Raw genomic sequence first — 23,262 nt, forward strand, 5'->3', positions numbered from 1 at the left:
TATGGGTGGGTCATGCCAATCCTAGAAGCCGTGGATGATCAAATAAAATACCAGTGCCAACTTTGGGATGCTTCCTTATGAGGAAAGTTACAGAGATTTATACAAAGCAGTAAAGGTTATTCTTTTGCTCTTGGTTGCTCACAAAAACTGGATAATGAGACCCTATTGGTGAATACTCTATACACATTAGTTGCCGTAAATGGAGAAACTGAGTCAGGATTCAACTGGAAACTCTCTCCTCATTGGTTAGTTTTCACTGTCTAGAAGGTGCTATGCATGTTGTTGGGAGAGAGAAGCCATCAGCCGTCTCAGATGGCTCTGAAACCTCTGAACTACAGTAATGAACATACTAAACAGGATGAGGCTCTGATGCAACAGTGGCATGACTATTAGTGCTCTCTGATTGGATCTGAAACAAGATTCACAAGAAGAGCTCATACCTGGTACTGTGAACCCCACAAGGCTAAGGACACTCATGGGCACTGGAGGGGAACTTCTTCTTCTTCTTCTTTTTCTTCTTCATTATTATTATTATTATTATTATTATTATTATTATTATTATTATTATTATTATTATTTTACTAACCAGGCATGCATCAAACTCCATTCTAAATGTTTGTCAAACTGCCTTCTAAGTGTTTTTGTTTATACTCATAGACATTTTTCATTCCCATCCTTGATAAGAGAGGTTTTGCTTGCAGAGACGTTTGTTGAATAGAAGGATTGCGTGGCTGTTCAAGAAGAAGGCTGAGAATAAGTAGTGAGTGAGTGCTCAGTCCCACCCAGTACACAAATGGCACTTTCTGTACATCTTAGGAGCTGCAGAGACTGCCAGAGTGGAAAGTATTACTGACATGACACAGCTATTGAAACCGTGAGGTTATAGCAGCTATGAGTACCTACTAGGCTTGCACAAGACTGGGCCTGTCAACAATCAGTTATGGATGAGGGGGTCCATGAAGTCATATCATTCCGTGTGGAGCTACTGGCTGTTGATGGATGCCATTGCCTTCAATATATATTCACTAGATAGCCCACTAAACTTCAGTGGAAAGTTCCACATCCATGGCCATTGCCCTAGATAAGCTCAGTGGTTAACAAAACCAAACTGAAAGTCACCAGTGTAGGAAGGGGATTGTAAGGAGGAATGGAAGTTGACAGAGTTGGGAGGGAGATAAGAAAGGGTTTGGGAGTGTGAGTAATCTGAATGTATTTTATATATATACATGAAATTGCCAAAAATAAATTTAATTTAAAAATACTTAACCAGGTTGGAGTCTATTAAGGAGAGATTTTTAAAAAATTCATATTAATCATTGATGCTAATAATAGAGAATTCACCCAAGAGAGTGGATGTAGACTTAATAGAAAAATCACAAAAAAATTTAAGTTTCTTCATCTCTTTATTTCTGATAGTGTCTCTGTTCTTATCTTCATGTATTTAACAGACAGTTTCATCACCTTTCCTTCACGTTATTTAAATGCATGTGTATGATCAAATATAGTAAGATTTCATTGTTGTTGCTGTTGATGTTGGCTTTTGTGATACTGTAGATCAAGTCCATGGCCTCACATATTTTGAAAAAAACATTTAAAGAATATTGTGCTTTAAAATTCATTCGGCTCCTTGTTTTTTTTGGGGTGAATGGGGCTCAAAACTGCAATGTTTGTAACTACCATATCACCAACCTTAGAGCTAGATGCTTCTAAATATTTTTAAGTATTCTGTTTTATTCACAGTTCATATTTGGATGGAGATCTTTTTTTTGTCTAATTTCTGTGTTGAGGCTCGCTATCTGCAATCTCTCATGGTACTTGGAGGCTAGTTTCTGTGTACCTGTTCAATGTGTATTGTCACCAGCTGTGTGTGAGGGCTCTTATTTCTCCATATCTTTACCAATGTTAGTGTTCTCTTAGTTCCTCATAGATTTGGTGGTCCCAGGATACCTTGCAGGAACCAGTTCCCTCCCTCCTCCAGAGCTCAGGTCATTAGGCTTGGCAACAAGTGACTTTATCCACTTAAGCCATCTCTCTGGATCTCTAATTAGATCTTCAGCGAGATACATTTAATGGTTTGCTTTTATTTGTTGCTTCTTTTAAAATGTGTTTCTTACATTCTTCTACCTGACATACAATTAAATAAGTACACTCACACCATTAAAGGTGTTGTGCTCTTCTGATTGAGCTATCTGGGCACCTTTACCTGTGTCAAGATGTACAGATTCTTAGGTCAAGGAGATTACTGAGTAGGTAAGGATGTTTTCTTTACAGGCATGAGAATCTGAGTTTGGACTTCCAGGACCCACAGAAAGAGGAAGTCATGGTTTGCCTGGCTGTGACCTTAGTGCTAGGGAGTGGGGAGACACGGGATATCTCTGCATGCACATTCACCTGTACACACACACACACACACACACACACACACACTCACACACACAAGAGAGAGAGAGAGAAAGAGAGAGAGAGAGAGAGAGAGAGAGAGAGAGAGAGAGAAAGAGAGAGAGAGAGAGAGAGAGAGAGAGAGAGAAAGAGAGAGAGAGAGAGAGAGAGAGAGAAAGCAATGATCAATGAACAATGAACATGTTCTTATTCTAATGTTGAGACAATACACATATAAGTAAACAAATGTAAAATTTTGTCAACTGCTTTGCTGGCATCTGGAGGTATGATAATCTAATTTGCTCTATGCATAACTGAATGTGGGCTTTTTTGTGCTTATGTGTATTTCCTGTGTTAGGTGTCAATAGTACGTTCTATGAGCAGCATTTAGAAATTTCGTCTTTAATCCATGCTTTGTACAAGTTTAAAAGGCATTGCTTCATATTTTGGTATAATTCTGCTGTGCAATAGTATGACATGTCTACAGTTAAATACTTTTCAAATGAGAACCAGACTCCCTACCCTTCCTTATTAATTTAATTCTGCTTCTTGAATAGCATAGATCAAAAATAAAAAATAGAGACTCATTCATTTGTTCCCCTTTGTATGACGCAGACATCTGCTCACATTTCCACCAGCAATATGATCACTAGAAAATGCCAAAATCTTGTCTCTGTAGTCCCATTTTCCCACAGACCATTTCCACAAAGATGTATAATTAACTGAGTTTATAGTGACTCAGATTTTTTCCCTGTATGGTTTGTACCAATCATAGAGTCCTTGTATTCATCTGTTGTTTTTAGTTTTCAGACACTGGGTTAGTACATTTTTATTTTGCTTTTATTATCTAAAGCATATACACGATTAAGAGACATGAAACAAGATATTAGAGTAAGTCAATTTTGATTATTAATTTTCCTCCACTTAAGTTTATAACTTAAAAAAATGTACTTATTTACTTTACATCTCAGCCATAGCCCCTTCCCTCCTCTCCTCCAGGTTCTTTTCCTCTCTCCATTCTTCTTCCTCCATGCCCCCTTCTCTGCCCCTCAGAAATGAGGACCTCCCCCGACCCCCACCCCCCACAGACAGACACACCAACTCACTCCAGCATATCCAGTTGCATCAGGACTAAGCACTTCCTCTTTCACAGTATCCTGGCAAGGCAGTCCCTACAGTGGGAAGTGATCCAAAAGCAGGTAATGGAGACCATGTCACAGACAACCCCATTCCTCTTTCTAGGTGGCCCACGTGGAGACAAAGCTGCCCACTGGGTACATATGGGTAGAGCGCTTAAGTCCAGTCCAGTCATGGTCCTTGGTTGATGCTTCAGTCTACGCAAGGTCCTCGGGCCCAGGTTAGTTGACTCTGTTGATTTTCTTGTGTAGTCCCTGTCCTTATGGGTCCTGATATCCTTCTCCCTTACTCTTCCACAAGGCTCCCTACATTTTACCTGGCTGTGAGTCTCAGCTTCTATTTCAGTTCGTTGCTGGGTGGAGCCTCTCAGAGGATAGCCATGCTAGGCTCCCATCCACAAACATAACAGAATGTTGTTAACAGTGTGAGGGGTTGGCTCTCTACCATGGGGTGGGTCTTGGGTTTTGGTTGTACATTCCCTCAATCTTTGCTCTATCTTTATCCTTGCACATTTAGTAGCGCGGATAAACGTTGGCTTGAAGTTTTTGTGGGAGGGTTGATGTTCACCTCCCTCTACTAGAAGTCCTGTCTAGTTAGAGGAAAAGGAAGGACCTCTTAAGATTCCATGACTCCTGACACAAGGGATCTGAACAAGAGTAACTTCCATATGCTTCCAGGAACCTACCCTGTCATAGGTCTCCAGCTTGTCTCAGAGATGCCCCTACCCATGGTTTCTCTTCTCTCTGCATGCCTTCTGTCCCCCTGACCCCACCCATGGCTCCCATTCTCCCTACATCTGATGCCCACCTTCATTTCCCTCAGTGTTCCTTCTCCTATCCTGTTCTCTCTCTTCAGCCACTTCTGCTGTTTATTCTGTTTCCCCTTCTGAGTGAGGTTGAAGCATTATCCCTTTGGTGCTCCTTGTGGTTAGCTTCTTTGGGTCTGTGAATTGTTGTATGGTTATTATGTACTCTATGGCTTATAAGTAGTATCTGCTTATAAGTGAGTACATACCATGTGTGTCTTTTTGGGTCTGGGTTACCTCACTCAGGATGATCTTTTCTAGTTCCATCCACTTGCCTGCAAATTTCAAGATTTCCTTGTTTTTAATAGCTGAGTAGTATTCCATTGTGTAAATGTACCATAGTTTCTTTATCCATTCTTCAGTTGAGGGACATTTGGGTTGTTTGAAGTTTCTGCATATTACAAATAAAGTGCTATAAACATAGTTGAGCAAGTGCCCTTGTGGTATGGTGGAGCATCACTTGGGTATATGCCCAGGAGTGATAAAGCTGCATCTTGAGATAGAAGTATTCCCAATTTTCTGAGAAAGCACCAGACTGAGTTCCAAAGTGGTTGTACAAGGTTGGCAGAGTAAGAAATAAAAAAAAAAGTAAGGCTTATTCTTATCTAAATAGATTATTCTTGCTCCTACATTTTTTATTTTAATGGAAGATCCATATTTAGCTTACCTGTTTGCTATTATAAGCTGCTAATTGCATGAAATCACAAATCAAATGTATCCCAGAAAGGCTATGGAAAATCTGATGACATAATGTCCAAGTCTTCCATTCTCATTTAAGCAAGTGAGGCTTTTGTTTTGTTTTATAATGATAATATTGTTACACAGCAGACCAATGGTTACTTTGATCAGGCTATGTCTCCCCAATGGTAGCTTTACATTCTAAGTAGAGAGATGACATTCCAGCAGTTGTGTCAATTATATATTTTCCCATTAGAAACTTGGTTTTATGAGGATGGAGAGATGGCTCCATGGTTAAGAGGCCTGGCTGCTCTTCCAGAGGACCCAGGTTCAATTTCTAGAAGCCACACTGAAGTTCATAATTGTCTGTAACTATAGTTTCAGGGAATCCAACACTCTCACACAGTCATACATGCAAGCAAAACACCAATGCACATAAAATAAAAATAAATAATAAATCATTTAAAGAAAAAGCCAATTGGTTTTGCATATAAGATTGAACAGTGTTTGATACAATATATATCATTTTATAGCTAGATTTTCTTCACTAATCTCTGTAAGAAAATAAAATACCTCTTATGCATGGAATAACTCCTGTTGAGTGAGATTAAACCTATTTTATGCAAACTATAATATGGGACGTTACTGTCAGGCTTACCCTCTTGTTTGGTTCTCATTTGACCCGTTATTTGGGAGAGGGGAACAAAGAAGATGAACTTCCGAATGTCCCGAGGACACCTTCCCCAAACTATGAATGCAGGTCCGTCCTTTGGCTGACTCCCTTTCCCTAACTGCTCCAGAGCAACGTGAAATATTTCTTTCTTTCTTACTGGGAAGGGGAGCCTTGTGCTTGGGCTGTGAGAGAGAAGGTAAGAGTTATCTTACACAAAAACATTACCAAGAACTGGAGAATGAAAGGTGAGTCTCTGAAGGAGCGTTATTCAGATGCATTCATACATGCATACACTGACCCCATTTCATCCTTTCCCTAAAAGGGGCCGAATCAATAACTGCTGCTTATTAGAGCATGTGTCTGCAAGTTTGACTACATACAGAACCTTCCTCATGGGCGCCGTGTCTTCAGCACTGGCCACAGCCCATCAACTAAAGACATACTTGTATTGGATTTCTGAATTATGTTACTCATGACATGAGCAGTTTTATAAAAGAAAACTTATTTGGAAAATAAAATTGAATGACATAAATATTATTGGATTTCAGACTACTAGTAGTCTTCTTGCAGTTAAGGTAGGATTATTATGGGATGCAGCAAGAGAGAGCATGCACAAATGCGACCGGACCACCACAGTGACAGATGTCAGCAAGTGATGTTGAGATGTGGCTTCTGGGGGTGTACTTTGGGGAGAATGGAAGGAAGTTGAGTTGCCTATAGACTGGATGAAGTAAAAATGAAGGTAGATGGAACAGAGACTTTATTATCTAAGGAAACCTTATTTAATGGGTGGTAGAAGTGGCCGTTACTCACTCAGCCTCAGCAGTATTTGATGGTTGGGCATCACATGCCGACCGATGCTTTGTCTGAACTGGGTCCTGTTTATCATGGTCCTAGAGCAGCCCTGTTTGAGGTTGGTCTTCTGTGGCATTACCTAAGAGAGTATTTCCCTACAGCCATCTCTGAGTGCTAGGCTGCCTTCTGAACAAAAACGGAAGCATTTACCTCTTATTTTAAGTTTCCAATCCCACCCCCTTTTGCGTAGCACAGATGAAGTCACACCACAGGACATTCATCTATGACACTCCTTGCCAAGTTGAAGATGATTGATGGCAAGGGTGTGCAGCGAATATGGTCTCAAGGCCTAGGGTTGACCTCTCCTGCTGTTGATGGATGAGCTGCTGAGCCTTCTCATGTGACCACTGTACAGTAGTAGGGATTAATACACAAAAATTCTTTCAGTCCTCATGATAGATTTCAACAGCTAAGATTATGAGCCCAAGGCAATAGAGATGTGGCTCAGAATTTAGCCTGTTTTTGAACCCAAGTGGCTCAAAAACAAAACATTTGCTTAAAAAATGTGCTTTTTATCCCTTGTTACTTATGTGTATTAAATAGCCTTTTTCCATAGGGAAAATTCCCACTATCTAAGAGGAAGCATGGGCTATAAAATTGTCTCTGACAAATATGATTAATCAATTTATATTAATTTGTTGAGCTTGCAGAGCAGATGTGGTGTCATTTATATCTTCTGCTAACAGAGACTTCTTTCTTCTTCACTCTCTCTTCCTCTCATACTTTATTTTTTGTGGCAGTGTCTTGTGTAGCCCAGGCTGGCCTTTAACTCATTATATATCAGAGGCTGTTGTCAAACTCCTAATCATGCCGCCTCCACTTCTAAAGTCCTAGGATTAAACTCATGTGCCACCATGCAAACCACCACACCTAATTGTGTAATTTCTACCATGGGAAAGGTATCTGTAGAATACACACAAAGACTGCATCTTTTGCTGTCTGAGAAGTACTTTCAATTAGTCAATGCTAGCGTTGCTTTAAAGTGTTTGGATTACTTCTAAGAGAGCACACTTTCCCCAAAGGATGATACTCTTAAATATCTGGAACCTTCTAACGCTGACTTCAAGTACATCGGGTATGTTAGTGTGTGGCTTCAGCATAAGAAGGCATGTCCCACGGCAGCACAGGTTTTACTGGGGGTGCAGTATGGCTATGGCAGCATTTGCGTATCAGGCTTGTGCTTCCGGGGTTATCCAACCCCCCAGTGGGATAAAACCAGTTCTTACAAAGAAGAGTGAAAAGTCTCAACGAGGACAAACTGACATCACAGCAGAAATGGTGGCAGCATCTGTGCCTACTGCTGACTAGGGTTGTCAGCCTTGCTGACAGGACAGTGGTGCAGTTGAAGCACACTTTGATGCTGTGAGTTCAAAGCTCAGTATTAGTGAGGATTTGTGACTAGCGATGTTGAGAAATTTAAACACCAGAAAAGGGACTATGAAAGGGAAGTTTCCTTCTGAGGCACATGGAAAAAACAAACAACCAAACAAGCAAACAAACACAACAACAACAGTTACTAACTTTGTTTGCTGAGACAAGGTCTTTCTATGTAGACCAGGCTTTGAATGCACACAAATCCACCTGCCTCTGACTTCTGAGTGCTGGGATTAAAGGTGTGCACTATCACACCCAGAAGTTATCAACATTTGGCAGTGGCATTAGGTGACAGACGCAGATAGCCAGCAGATTCCAATGATAACTATGGACTAGGAAGTGAGTGTGTGTGTGTGTGTGTGTGTGTGTGTGTGTGTGTGTGTGTGTGATGACAGTAGAGGACTGTGAGAAGGAGGCAATAGGCATAAAGGAAGGAGGAAATGAAGGAAATAAAGAATAAGGGAATACACATGACATGATGAGATGCTTGTGACATGAAAGCAGAAGGGATGACCATTTGGGAGCACAAAGGAGGACAGGGAAGAGGAGGGAAGTGCTGGCGGGTGGAGGATGGCAACATAGAAGGGGGAAAATATAGTGACATATATGTGATGCCACAGTGAAACTTAAAGAAATAGTGATCAGGGGCTAAAGGCATGGCTCAGTACTTAAGAGAGACTCTTGTTCTTTTAGAGGACCAGAGTTCAGGTCCCGGCCCTCTCCGTAACTCCAGCTCCCTCTTCTGGCCTCTATGGATACTTGCACAGATGAGGCATACTCTCATATAGACACACACACACATATACATAAGTGAAAAAAATTTTTTTATTCTTAAAAAAATTAATAAATTTTAAAAAGCCACCTACCTCTAATTTCTCTGTTGCATGAAAGGTGTCTAAGACCCATCATCTTGGCCTTTCCACAAGGAGGACATGTCAAGCAGTTGGGGGGGGGTTGTGTGTTGGGATAGATGATCTGTAAGCTGGGAAGGTGCATCTCAGGTCAATGGCCAGTGCGTCAGTTATTGCTGATAGCGACTCAGGGGCAGCAGATTATGTGGTCCTGGAGAGTGATTTGTGAATAGTGCATAACGAGACCCCATAGTCAGGGCAGCTGTGGCCCCTGGCAGAAGTTACACACATCTTATTATGTGATATGGTGGGATCACAGATCATAGGTAAGGTTTCTACATTTGATGGGGTGATCTATTATTAACTAATAGAAGAATAAGCTGTGAATTTATTAAGAAATTGACATATTAATGGTGAAGTAAGTGGGCCCAGGGTAAAGATTTCCCCAAAAACTTTGCTAAGTAATTTTAAATATTTATTTATGTATATATTTTTGTTTTTTGAGACAGTCCCAGTGTAGCCCAGGCTTGTCCTGAGCTCACTATGTAGAGCAGGCTGGCCTTGAACTCATGCTACTCCGTCTGTTTTCAGTGAGCTACATGCTGAGGCATACCCCCAATGTCTGCTGAGTTTTGCTCACTATAGTGTTGACTTCTTTGTTTTATATTTTGTTTTATTGAAAATATATTCTTCTCTCATTTATACATCCCAACCAACCATAAGCCCCCTCCCCACACTTTTCTTTTTCTTTCTCAAGGACTGTGAATGATAAGAAAAGTAGCTCCTGGGGCAAAAGGCAAAACTTTATGGAGGATCTTATACCAGGCATCAGTAAAACAAGTGTCACCCCTACTATAAAGGAACAGGCAGAAACTCCTTAAGATGGAAAATAGATAAAAGGCTTTCCTACAGGAAGGCGTTAGAACTCTGCATGAAACGACATCTGTCTGAGAATATCAGGCAATTACCAAAATAGACTCAGTGTGTCCTCAGCAAGACACTGCATATATACATACCTGTGTGTGCACGCATGTGCATGTGTGCATGTCTATTTTTTTTCCTTGAAATTTCTACAATTAGATAGGTAAGTAGATGGATAATGGGTGGATAGCTAAATGATAATTTCCCAGAGTGATAGATTATGTTATGTAGCTAAGTACTTCCCCCCAAAAGAGGGGAAAAATGAACATTTGAAAACAACTTTTTTAAAACCTCCCGGTAAATACTAAAATATTTACACGACAGACGCACATGTGAACAAGTGGTTGCTTATACATCATTCCTTTAATGTTAACACATGTCCTGCATACAACTAGTTCCAGTCTGCTTTCTGTTGTTACGACTGACGCCATGACTAGCAGCAACTTACACAAGAAAGGTTTTATTTATAATGACAGGTCACAGTCAATCAGGAAAGGAAGCCAGGGCAGGGGCTTAAAGTAGGAAACTTAAAGTAGGACATAGGAATGGAAGATGAGACTGTGTGTGTGTGTGGGGGCGGGGGTTGGAGCACACTGCTTACTGACTTATTCAGTTATCTTTCCTGTAAAGCCCAGGCCCACATGCCTAGGGACTGGCACCATCTACAGTGGTCTGGGCCCTCCCACATGCATTAACAATCAAGAAACTGCCCCTCGCCCCACACTCACAGGCCAACGTGGTGGAGGCAATTTCTTAACTGGCATTCTTTCTTCCTGGGTATGTCTCGGTTTGTGTCAAGTCGACAAAACCCAACCAGACAATGACATACGTGATAAGCATTTCTCATGTGACTAGATACTTTTAAAAAAATCTGATTCTGGTAATTTTATAGCTGCGTTGAAAGTATTTTGTGTCAAATAGATACAATATAAAGATGAATGTGAAATTCTAGGGAACTGGATGTTCTGGATATCTTTCACGTTGTTTGTGAGCAACAGAAAAGCGAAATGACCTTGATAGAGCAATAAGGACTTATTTCCTGGAAGGATGAAATTCTACATTTTAGTATTAGGAAATCTTGTCTTTTTTTTTTTTTTTGGTTAAAGAATTATAACTGAACCCAGGTGGTGGTGGTGTATGCCTTTAATCCCAGCACTTGGGAGGTATTATAGCATCTCGTTATATGGGACCCTGTTATGTGACAAAACTTTTCCTGGGGAATCGCAGGACACATTTCCTCACCCCAGATAGGGAGCCTACAACAGATCAAAGTACAAATACCACTAAAGTGCAACTTCGTGAACCGATGAGTTTTATTGGGGTTACCTTCAGGAATATGGGGTGAGGGGTTAATTACAGGAGCCAAAATGGCTTAAAGAGGGCTACACAATCAAGGCTCAGCTCAGCATTGGTACAGACAGCCTACAAAAGCTGAGAAGGCTGCAGGACACTGCACAGCTGGCTGGCAGCTCGACGGGCTGGAGAGAATCCTGTCCAAGTATCTCTAAACCTCTTCTAGGCAGCTCGGCGTCTCAGCTTCTGTGTCTAGGCAGTTTCTGCTTCTTCCGGTTTAGTGGCAGAGTCTTTGCAATGTGTGCTTTTCCTAGAGCCTTCTCGGTAGCTTGCCTTCGCTCCTCTGAGAAGCACTTCTCAGCTTTTGTTACTCTGTCACAGAGGGGCCTCGGGTAATCTGGTGGGTTTCAGGGACTTCCTGAAGCTCTTTTGAGTCCTTTGCCCTCCTGCTTAAGGAGCTTCCCTACAGTGTGGAATATTTCAGACTGGGAGGAAACTCACACAGCTGACCCAAGCCCTTCTAGGTTTCTAGATTTGACTCTAAGCAAGCAAAGATTGTTCATGTGCAAGGTGAAGGGACTCCAGCCAGCTCCAGTCTGGCAAACATGGATCTGGCACACCTTGCCCTTCTCTCTAATTCCCTCAGTCTTGCTAAAACAAAAACAAAAACAAACCATTAGGCCTATTCCCTGTTTGACCACTTCCTCCTCCTGAGGCTGACTACTAAGGTCCAGCCATCAAAGCACTGAAGTCCAGCAATCAAAGTCCCCTTTGGCCCAACTAATTAACGTGCTCAATTAAGATTAAACACATCATCCTAACACAGGCTTCTCCCTTTACCTTCATAAGCTGCCATTTTCCTGTGTGTCATACCTGTTCCCTCTCCAACCAGAGTCTTTTGTTCCCCTCTGGGAAAAACACCCCTTCCCCCATCCCTTATCCCCTCCCCGTCTCCCTGTCCTCTGTCTTGTGTCTTAGTCTCTTATTCCCTGTTCTCTGTCCCTCTGGGGGCAAATAAATCGCCTTTGTGCTGAGAACTTGATCTCGGAGTCCTGAGCTGATAGCAATCTCTTACACAAGGCTTGTATTCCTTTGCACTCTGACAAGCACATGGCGGAAGAAGAGCTGCCCTTCGGTTGTCTGGTTAAGATGTCTCTAAAGGGTTGGACCATACTATGTCTGTCTAGTTTAAGTTAGTTCACCTCTGGCTGTGTGGCTGGGACATACAGCGCTTATTTAATGACCTAAAGTTAAAAAGCAAACAAGATATTGGGGGCAGAGGGGGTAGGGTGGAGGGTGGGGTTCTGGTGTGGGTTCTCAGCAGTAGATTTCTGAGCCAGGGCACAATTGTTGCCTGTAAAGTAACACTGTATCATTACCTGAGAACTGATTGATTCCCTCAAGAAAGGCTCTAGGGATCAGTACTCCCATGGGTAGTCCTTGGGAGAGCCTGTCACATCACAAACATGCCACCAATGAGCTGGCTACATTCTAGTTACGTCTCCAGTAGCTTAATAGGAGAAAACATGATCTCATTTATATTTGCATTACTCTGAGAATAAAAAGCTGATTTTCATACATTTGCTGGCCATTTCTATTTCTTTTTGTGAATATCCCTTTTTGTATTTAGTGTTAAATTGTTATTAACTAACTAGAGTGTATACATATTGAATTAAGTGTGCAAGAGGGAAGGAAGCTTTTCTTGGTACTAAATAGGAATAAAAGAAATCCCATGTTTATTATAAAAAAATTTTATGGGAAAAAACCCGTTAAATTAACTAAATAGCAAGCTTTTATTTTGTTTTCCTTATGGCCAAAGAAAATTAAACTCAAATATTGCTTTGCCTGATGCAGCATGCAAAATCAGAAAGACTGGAAAATAGCATCAAGTAAATTACCTAAGGCTCTTTCTAGTCCCTTAAGAAGAATGACCTCCTTTCAAAGTGGCTTTCCTCTGAATCGGAGTGATTCTTTGATGGTGGTGGTTCAACGCCGTGTAAGAAAAGATGCCTGTGTGAGGGTAGGCACCTGATACTCCTACACAGAGTAACAAGAGGAAATGCCATAGTTAAAGTGACACTGTGAAATCAAAACAACAGAAAATACCAGTGGGTGTTGCTAGTTCCTGCATTTGTGTCCAATGGTCATTCCGACCATCCTAGTCTTTGTGGCAACTAGTCCAGTTGTCAAGCTGGTAGAATAGAGAATCACCTGGAAGGTGGTCCTCTGGGTGTGTGTGTAGGAGATTACCATGATTTCATTAATTGAGCTGGAAAGGCCACCCTACTGTGTGTGGTACTATTTCCTGATTGTGATCCAGGACTGCAGAAACGAAGATTGGGATGCAAGTGTCTGGCAGGAATTCATTGTCTTATTCATAATGTGGTCAGATGCTACAGGCTCCTGAAGCCTTGGCTTCCCACCATGCTGGGCCCTACCTTAAATGTTTTTTTTGTTTGTTTGTTTTGTTTTGTTTTTGTTCGTTTGTTTGTTTTAAATCACAGCAATGGGGAAAGAAACCAAGACACCAATTAAACCTTCTATTTGGACTTGGCAAAAACATGATTTTTGAAATACACGTTTCTACCTCACAGTTAGGCCGATTTTTGTATTTTCCCTACTCCCTAAACAGAGTGTGTTTGTGTCGAGTTTGCAGAGACTCGGGGATTCCAAAGGTTCCCTTCTTTGGCAGCAATCAGGCCCTGACCCTGCTGCCAACCTCTACATTGCCAATAGGGAAGATCACAGAGCTTACCAAAAACCCATGGGTCCTGTTGGATAAGAGTTTGCAATGTCACTTACCATGTGGTTGAGCATGGCGTTCCCCCACTGTGTCTGTTGCAGGCATGGGCTGCATGCTGCACAGCACACCTTCAAGCAGTGCTGGCTGTTTACGATTAGGATAGATCCTAACATGCACACTTTCTCTAAGGGAGTAAGTTACCTTGACAAGTAGAACAATAGTAAATACTCCACAGTCATCCAAACTGACCTGGGTCTGTCCTCCCTTGCCCATGGTGTAATTTCTCTAGCAAATCCCCAAATACTTTGGAAACCCTTTGGTTCTTGCTAGCTTCCTGATGGGTGGGAGAGGTCAGTTAAGTCTCAACTATTGGCTTAATAGTGAAGGAATCCATGGCCATCTACTTGCAATGAGGTGAAGAAAAAGTAGTAGCTTTTAAGGGCCATTATTTCCTATTTCTTATTTCACAAGTATTTTTAAATTCTTCTTCCTTCTTCCATGGTTGGTGGTAAGTCATGAATATTCATGTCTTCGGAGTATTCCCACATGGTACAGAGGCTGGTAGTTTGAGCCTCTGTATGCAGGCTCCTGATAAAATGAGTAAAACATAAAACTTCTACTCAAATTCTCCTTACTCAACAACAGAACAAGATATGCCCCACCCCCAATCCCTAGGAATGCGTTCTGGGTAAGACCTACTGTTTTGAAAGCCTGCCCCTATAGAGGCAGGCACATCTTCAGCCACCAGTCAGGATACGACTGGTCTTCACTGGGTCTAAGAAGTGTGAATTTTGGAAAATGCCACCTCTAAAGGACTAAGAGCCTCATACCGGCTGATGAAGAGGTCAGATGTGCAAAACTTGAACAAAGGTCACTAGACTCTTTGGCATCCTGACAAAAATTATTTGATATTGTGATTTCTTAGGTTTGCTCTATTATAAGGGAGAGGTAGTTACAAATTATTACAAAGATATATACAAGTTCTACAAAGACTTACATTGAATAAATTAATGCCATTAAGTCACACAGGCACACTTCCTCTTTTCAGTTTTTATCATTTTAGAGTGCCTCATAGCAGTTGAATGGTCAAGGGTCACTAACAGCAAATGGCTGAACATAGAGGCTTCTAATTTCTTTGTAACATAAAGCTTACAGTCATTTTTGGGGGCAGACCAGTTTGCAGGTGTGGAGTTCTATGCCAAAAATAGGCCAGTTTTATTTAAAAATTTACTCTGCTATTAACTACTATAAGGTTTATAAAATAAGTTTAACTATAGTAAATAAGTCTACTTACCTAGAGAGAATGGATGATTTGGACAGTTCTGGTCTCTTAGGATACTGTCGTGTTACACATAATTTTGTATTATCCAAGAGGGAGGTCTGAGGCCACTACAGGTGTTTTCAAACCTAGCAGGGGAAAAAACCTGGGAGAAAAATATATAGAGGTTCACAGAGAGCAGGAGAGATGGATGATAGATAGATAGATAGATAGATAGATAGATAGATAGATAACGGAGAGAGAGAGAGAGAGAGATCTTGCCTTGAATATGCAGTGAACTATTTTATTTTAAAGGAGGAGGGGGTAACCGAAAAGAGGGACCCTAAGGAGAAAACTTTTGCTTCCATAACCAAACTATAGGGCTTTGGCTACTAAGACATGGTATTTATGTTTATACAAATGTGTGCAGAAGATCAAGTTTATATTGCATGTCTGTATTTAGATGCCCTTCCCCCTCACTGAATAAGTAAGTCTTTGTTCTTAGCTAGGCCAAGAACGGTAGAGTAGAAGTCATATTTCTTTTTAGTAGAAGAGCTCCTTGGAAGGGAAGAGAAGATGGCCACCAAGTGAAGACACTTGTCCATCTTTTTAAAGAAGGAGAGCATATTTGCACAGGTACCAAAGATGTCAGGTAGTTTTATTCTTAGTAGCCCTTAGGTTAAGGCAAAGAAATGAAGGAGAATGAGCACAAAGATTAACAATGTGTCAGGTCAAATATTAATGAAAGCTGAGGTGATGCTCTGTGGCTCTAGTAAGAGCTGCTGGGAGAAAGCCAATCCTTTCAGGAGGATCTCCTACTAACCATGCATCTGACGTAGGCTCTCATATTAAATTCTGATGATGATAACATTTACCAGCAGGGGGCACAGTGCCCTTAAATTTCCTTTTGTGACTGACAGGTCCTTTTCAAAGAGAGTGCCTCTTTCCATCCAAGAGTAGACTAATTGTGAATCCATCAGATAACTGAGATCCTTTCACCGTGACAGTGTCTGCACTGAGGATTGGCTGGATGAGATGGGAGCCCAGCTGTCATTTTCACTTGCTTTGTTTTCTGCCAAGAGGGTCTGCCCCAGGCAGCTGGCTCCCAAATGTCCATGAGTGGCCACAAGGGGACAGGAGAAGATCATGTGGAGGGGTTAATGGAACTCCATGGCTTTAATGGGAACCATCACAACACACCATCTGCCATTGGGGAGTTGGCAGGTTTCCTTGAAATAGTCATCATTTGCGTAGCTGCTGCTTAGAGAGAGATCGGTAGACAGCATACGTTAGGAATTCAGGTACTGGTGACCATGTGAACTAATACTTGGTAAACTTACCAGCAGTTTCTTCAAGTCCTTTCAGCTCCCTATCTGTTCCTTGTTCTGTCCTTTGGGATCCCACAGACCTACTTAGGGATCTCCGGGGGGGGGGGGCAGGGTTGGTCACTTGCTCATGGCATGTATTCGTCTTCTTTAAATGTATGTTTTCTTCATTTTCTTCCATCTCATTTTCCTCTGGGATGGAGTAGTGGAGTAAGCATTTAAATGTCAGACTTAAGAATCTGGGCCGGATGAGGAAGGGTTGAGGAGACCCAGCTGGAATGAAAAGCTGGAGATTGGAGGACTAATTTCAGATCCCATCCATCCCAGGGACCACTGGGAAGCCACTGTGACATAGAGGCTATTTTCTAGAGCCCAGAATCATGGGCAGTATCATCAAGTGAGAGAAATTCTCTGCCGCCCTCATTCTTTCTGGCGTTCCTGAATTCATTGTCTGAAAAATCTGTCCTTGATCAAAGTCCTAACACCCCCTCCCCCCAAGACCGTGTCTCCTATTTTCTGGAGAGAAACTCACTCACTCATTACTCCCAGGACCCGAGGATGAGTTGTTATCATCGCCATCTTGGAAGTGACGTGTCCTATGGGTACTGGAGGCACAAATGTTCTTAGACTTAATACCTTGGTAGACATGTGTAAATTTTAAAAAATCCAACAAACCCAATTACATATTTTCATTGAATAAAGTGATTATACACATACATATATTGTTACTAAAGTGTATACATTCTATGGAGTTAGTAGACATGTTTAAGCAAAGGTACATACATTCACAGAATTCTGGGAAAGATTTAGAGAGCTACCCCGGTTGTGCCTGTGCTTTTGCAGATGAGGCCAGGAAATAGAGAGGCTGTGCAATTCTGCCAGGGAATATAATTCAGGTCTCTGGATTCCAATCAAGTGGTATTTCTTGAAGGGTTAATTACATAAAAGCCTCAGGTGAACCTAGATGCTCTGGGCAGGAGAGTTGACCCAACTGATACCATTGGAAGTTTCTGATCAGGAGATCCACGTACCAAACCCTCTTGTATGGACCACTTCCAGGTGCAGGGACTGACCTGCTGATGGGCTCTTCTGTCCTGAAGTTCCCTCTTTTTCCATCCTCTAAGATCTTCATGCACCCGTGCCCAATCGTCCTCTTGTGGATAGACTGCAGCCCTCCAGCTGTTCTGGTTAAAAGAACGATTCTGCTGATGGAGATGCCTGTCTGCTTTCTCTTATTTCCAGTCAAAATCATTTTATTATCCATATTGAGTTGAACATGTTTCAATTTGATTCATTTTTTTTGTAGAAGTCTGCTACTTAGGTGAACACTTTCTGTGTATTATTATTATTCCAGTTATTAAAAACACTGCCCCTGTGAACACTCAGTCATAGACAGGAGAGAGATGTTCATAAAGCCTGGTCTTTCTGTAGAGAGCTAGGGCCTGTTGATAGTTGTCTTTAGTGGGTGGTGCAGTTACTGGTCACTTACCAATGCTTCAGTGACTAGCGTCACACTGATGTCTATTCGGGTGGCCCTGGGTAAACTCAGTGGGTGACAAAACAAGAACAAAAATATATAACAGTAGGAGGAGGGGGGCTTGGTAAGGGGGACAGGATTAAAGAGGGTGGAGTGGTAAATGTGACTAGAATGAAGAATATGCTGAAATTGTCAAAACCAAATTAATTTTAAAAAGAAATTATATTAACATGCATCTATGCATATGTGCAGAGAAATTTATATTTATGTGGTTAGGATTATATTTTGTATATTGGATATACATATATTTATGGGAATATATTCATATATATGAATATAAATGTATGCGCATCTTACAAGAACACTCTGGACCTAAATAAATGCTCTACAAATCATCAAAAAAACAAAACAAAAAAAAAAAACAAAAAACAAAAAACAAAAAAAAAACAAAACCAAAACCCCATGTGTTGTACAAGCTACTTGGAGGAACTTGTTTACATTAATGTATTTGATAATATAGATCCAGTGTAAATCCACTTATTTAGGATCTCCAGCAAAATGTGAGCAGGAGGTGACATTCTTCCTTTGGGTGCATACACAACATATACATTGCTTGAGATCATATGTCTGTCCCATATGTCTATCAGGGTTGACCTTGATCAAATTCCATGTCCTGCCTAAATAGTAGGTCATAACTATGTACTGCTATGACTCAAAGCAACCCCCACTCTACCCCCTGAAGGGATGATTTCTGTCCCTGTTACTCTGTCTAGGGCATGCCTTGGGAGATGCTAGCCGAGGCATGTCTCTGTAGATGCCTTGTAGACGCAGAGGCTTAGCATATCTCCTCTCACTGTGTCTTCCTGTACAGGCATCCATTTCCTCTCTCTCTCACTGTTAGGTGTCTCTCCCAAACATCTCCTTCCTTAGAAATTTTTAGCTCAGTGAAATACATTATTTTTAGTAATTATTTATGTATCATCACTTAATGAATATATGTAATCAGGCTTGTTCGAGAATTTATCCATATCTAGTAAAATATTAAAGTTTAAGAACATTTATGCTACCAACACCCATGTACATCTCTCCCACATACACACTTCCAGTTCGTCAATGATAACAGACAAATCTTAGGGTTCACTCAGAATCCCACAAGTGAGCACCCACTTCCAGCCTTTCCTTGTCTTTCTAGCTGGACTGCAAACCCAGTGGAGGTGGGACCATACAGGAGAATTGTGAATTGTGAATGTGAACAAGATTGTTTTTATGTTTAACTATAAAAGACTATCATGTAAATGAAAGAAATTATTAAATTCAGCCTTAGTCTTTTCACTCTGTGTGTGTGTGTGTGTGTGTGTGTGTGTGTGTGCGTGTGCATGTGCGCGCGCGCGCGCGCGCGTGTGTGTGTGTGTGTGTGTGTTTCTACATCCGTTTAGAAGTGGGGAGAAGACAGACTGATAAGCATCTAAACTGAAGGAAAACAATTTCCCAACCACCATGGCTAGGTTCTGGGCGAGCTCAGCCCCTGGAACCACAGTGCTTTTTGGCATTGTGCTGACCTACAAAAAGTAAAAACTGTGCTCTTGTAGCATCTTATTATTTTCCTTGGCTCAAATCAGTTCCATATGAGCAAAGCAATAAAAGCTCCTTTACAGGTGTTCCACTCTGAGATGGCACAGCTCTAATCTGCTAACAGGCAAGATGGAGTTGCTGATATGGTCCCAGACCTGAGCTGGGTCAATTTAAACAATGGATGGATTGAAGCGTGCTCTCCTTTGTTTAGGGGGAAAATGTAAACTTATTGGTACTTCCCATATTTTCTTTAAGATTAATCTTGGCTTCAATGCTCCTAACCCAAGGTTCCATTTAAAGAGGGATGTCTAGGTGGCTTTCTGATCTGAGTTGAGTTCTACTGGAAGACACTCATATCCCATGAGGAGATTAAAGATCTGCTGTAGTAAATGCATGCAGCATACTACAGGGACTCATCCGCTAATGTTAAAATGTGGTCATCTCAATGGTTGGGCTTTTTGTTGTTGCTGTGTTGCATATTTTTTTTTTTTAGTTCATCTCAATGTACATCCAGAAAAGAACTAATCATAATGCATGTTAACAAGGTTCTTTTCTCCAGGCCTTTGGGACAACTGCTATTATTCAGGAAACTTTCAGGTTACATCGTAGGTTATATATTCTGGTATTATATAACACACACATATGTTACAAATGCACTTTTGCACATTTCCTAATTGGTAGTAAACAGAATTATTTTCATTATCCTTGAAAAGTTGAAAACTAGTCAGTTGCTTTGAATTTTTACAATGATGAAACTTGACAAAATACATTATTTCCCAAAGCTAAAACTAGATTATGAGCTAGTACAGGATTTACAAATTATTAGTTTAATTGTCCAAAATGACCATTCATGGAAGGAAACATATAGAAAGACAAAAAATCTAGATGTCTTATCTTTTAGATTTGGGGGTTAGTAGTAATAGGAAGTCTTAGATTATTCTAGATGTTTTGCCAAATATAAAAACTTTTTTTCATCTCAAGTATGACATGAATGTATTTACTTAGATCCTATTGGTTTTTTTTTTTTAATGTCCAGCAATTGGGATTTAAACTTTTTTTTTTAACCTTCTCATTTTCACCCTGCTGCCCTTTCCACTACCACCTGATCTCTTCTGGCCCCATTGTAGGAACCAAGGCTCAAAGCCTGGCTGCAGCTCTTGCTTCTTTCCTGGAGTGTTATTAGAGCTTAGCCTCACTCTCAGAGTGTCTGTTGTGTATTGAGCATGGTGGCAATGGAGGCTCCAGAGTATTTTAGAATGATCACTTCGTGGAAAGTTATTATAAGACCACATTTTGGCTAGGTTGTGCCATTATTAAACTTTTCCAAGACCGACCAGGTTAGTTACAAAGCAGAACTTTACTTCTCCCATCTGTGGGTGTGAGGAGTTCAAGATCAATGCTCGAGAGCCACTGAGGTCTAATATGGACTCATTTTCTGCTTCCAAGGCAGCTTTTCACTCCTGTGTCCTCATGGGACAGAAGGGACACAGTGAGGGCACAGACTCGCTCATGTAGCCTTCAGGATAGAGCAAATCACACCTATGAGGATGGAGTCTGTGTGGTCCAGAGTTCTCACCTTTTACCATCATCACTTTTGCACTTGACTTCCAGTGTACAAATGCTGGAGGAATCAGACATTCAAAAACATCATTTAACATCAATTTGGAACATTGGGTGATTGAGAGTTATCCATGAGTGAGTCACTGTACAGCTGGCCAGAGTAATCAGCATATCACAAGACACTTATGGTATTTTCATTGTTAAACATTTTTATGTGTTTTGTAGCTTCTTGCTGTGACATGGAATCTGTAGTAAAACCACCCCCAATTATGTTTTTGTGGGTAGCTGGTATGTTGCACAGAGGTGGTGGAACCTTTAGGCACTTGGGCCTAACAGGATGATGCTCATTTCCAAGCTAGTGCCCTTCAAGTGTATTTTGGAACCCTGACATCTTCCTTGGCTCCTCTTTCCTCATCTCCCATTCATTGCCCCCCTTTCCTGGACCACTTCCTCTGCTTTTTAGCTACACTTTGGGTGTACAGGCTTCTCCACTATAGGTTCCTGCTGCCATGGTGTTCACTATGTCACAGGCCTAAGTGCAATGGAGCCAAGTGACTGTGGGAAAAATCCTCTGAAAACATGGGTCAAAATAAACCTTTCTTTAAATTTGATTTCCTCAGATATTTTGTCACAGTAACACAAGGCCATCTAGCACAGCTTACATGGAATTTCCTCAGAGTCAGTATGTATATCGGAGGGTGGGAACTTCATGTTTCACATTTTAGATGATCAAAATTTATCACTATTCAGGGTAAAAGAGTGAGTAGTGCTTACAAGGGAAAAAAGCAGTTTCCCACCCACCAAAAACACTTCTTTGAAAGATACCTTCCCACTTGCCATGAATACTTTGAAACCACACATTATAATCATGACAGCAATCATTTGTGCATGCAGACACATGCCAGTCCAATAGCTTTGAGACTATGATTTAGTTTTTAAAAAAGCATCACATGATGCCAATATTCTGTATGGTGAGAAACCTAGAATTCTGCCTCTGGCTTTATTGAAAAATCAAGTTCTGTAGATAAGTTACAATTTCAGAATTTGATGAGTATTCAAACGATGCTTGAATATGTCAAAATTAAACTCTGGCAAACTAGGCTGGAGGCGTGTTACAGAATTTAATTACTATAAAGGCTTTTTGGAGTTCACTTAGAAACAATTTTATATTCTTTAGGTTTAAAACACTGATGCCTACAAGATCGTGGGATTTTATTAAGTTCCCTGAAGTCACTTTCTGCCTCTAGCTCTCCAAATGCTTCAAGCCTTTGGCAGCATTCCATCCAGCTATCTAATTTGTCCTTATACTTTTAAGTCTCCCCAGCCCTACCCCAGTTGTCACCTGGATACATTTTGATATTGCACATATATGAAGATTTATTTGTTTAGCCATTTTATCATATATGATTTCTCATTTCTTTGGGAAATAAATAGCTCATATCTGTTGGTTTAGAGATGCCTCGATTTGCATAGAACTTAGTTTTGATGTTTCCTTTTTTAATCATCTAGAAGTTTAAGTTGCCTTTTGTATAGTATAGGAAGAAGAGATTTTGATCAAGAGCTTTGTTTGTGCCTAGGAACGTTCTTCCTATGTATGGTCTATTGATCTAGATGCTCTCATCTTCATCCCTTCTCTGGGGGAGTTTTCTTGATCTCTTAGATATGGTATGGCATGCGTCTATTACTAAACCTTGCCGCGAGATCTATGTTCTTCCTTTAGAAGCCCCGACACATTCACACTACTGTTCCTTAGTAGGTTCTGGGCTCCGTGAGAGCAAGAGCCACATTTAACTCATAAACTCCATCAGCTCCCCAGCATGCAGGACATGCAGTGGCAAGCACTTGCTCTGACTGAGAGTCTGGGTTGACAGAGATACAATTCATACCAGCATATCCAACACAAACAAGTCAGCAATTCCTTTAATAAGAGACAGTGGAGATGAAAGTGGGAGACTTCATTACTGAGCTTTGTACCTAGAGTCAAGCTGCCTCTTTCTGTGATTTTTCCTTTGTGGAGTGTCCTGTTATCCCTGCTCTGCCTTTGTACTAGACAAGATGTCTCTGATGATCTAGACTCATCTGATCCTCAACAGAAAGAATTCTCTTACAGAACAAAAGAATTGTTGCCGAGCAAGCAGAAACACGGAGGATGCTGTATTCTGCAAAGCTCTCTTTAAATCAATAGAGGAAAGGGAGTCCATAGCCATGCAGCCAGAAGACACTCAGAGAGACACTACCACAGAAGGTAAAGGTCCCACTTGTGCGAGCACTGGATTGCCAAACCCAGAGGAATGAAACTAGATCCATCTCTCTCTCTCTCTCTCTCTCTCTCTCTCTCTCTCTCTCTCTCTCTCTCTCTCC

This window comes from Acomys russatus, chromosome 12, assembly GCF_903995435.1.
Source record: "Acomys russatus chromosome 12, mAcoRus1.1, whole genome shotgun sequence".
In the NCBI taxonomy this organism is placed as follows: domain Eukaryota; kingdom Metazoa; phylum Chordata; class Mammalia; order Rodentia; family Muridae; genus Acomys; species Acomys russatus.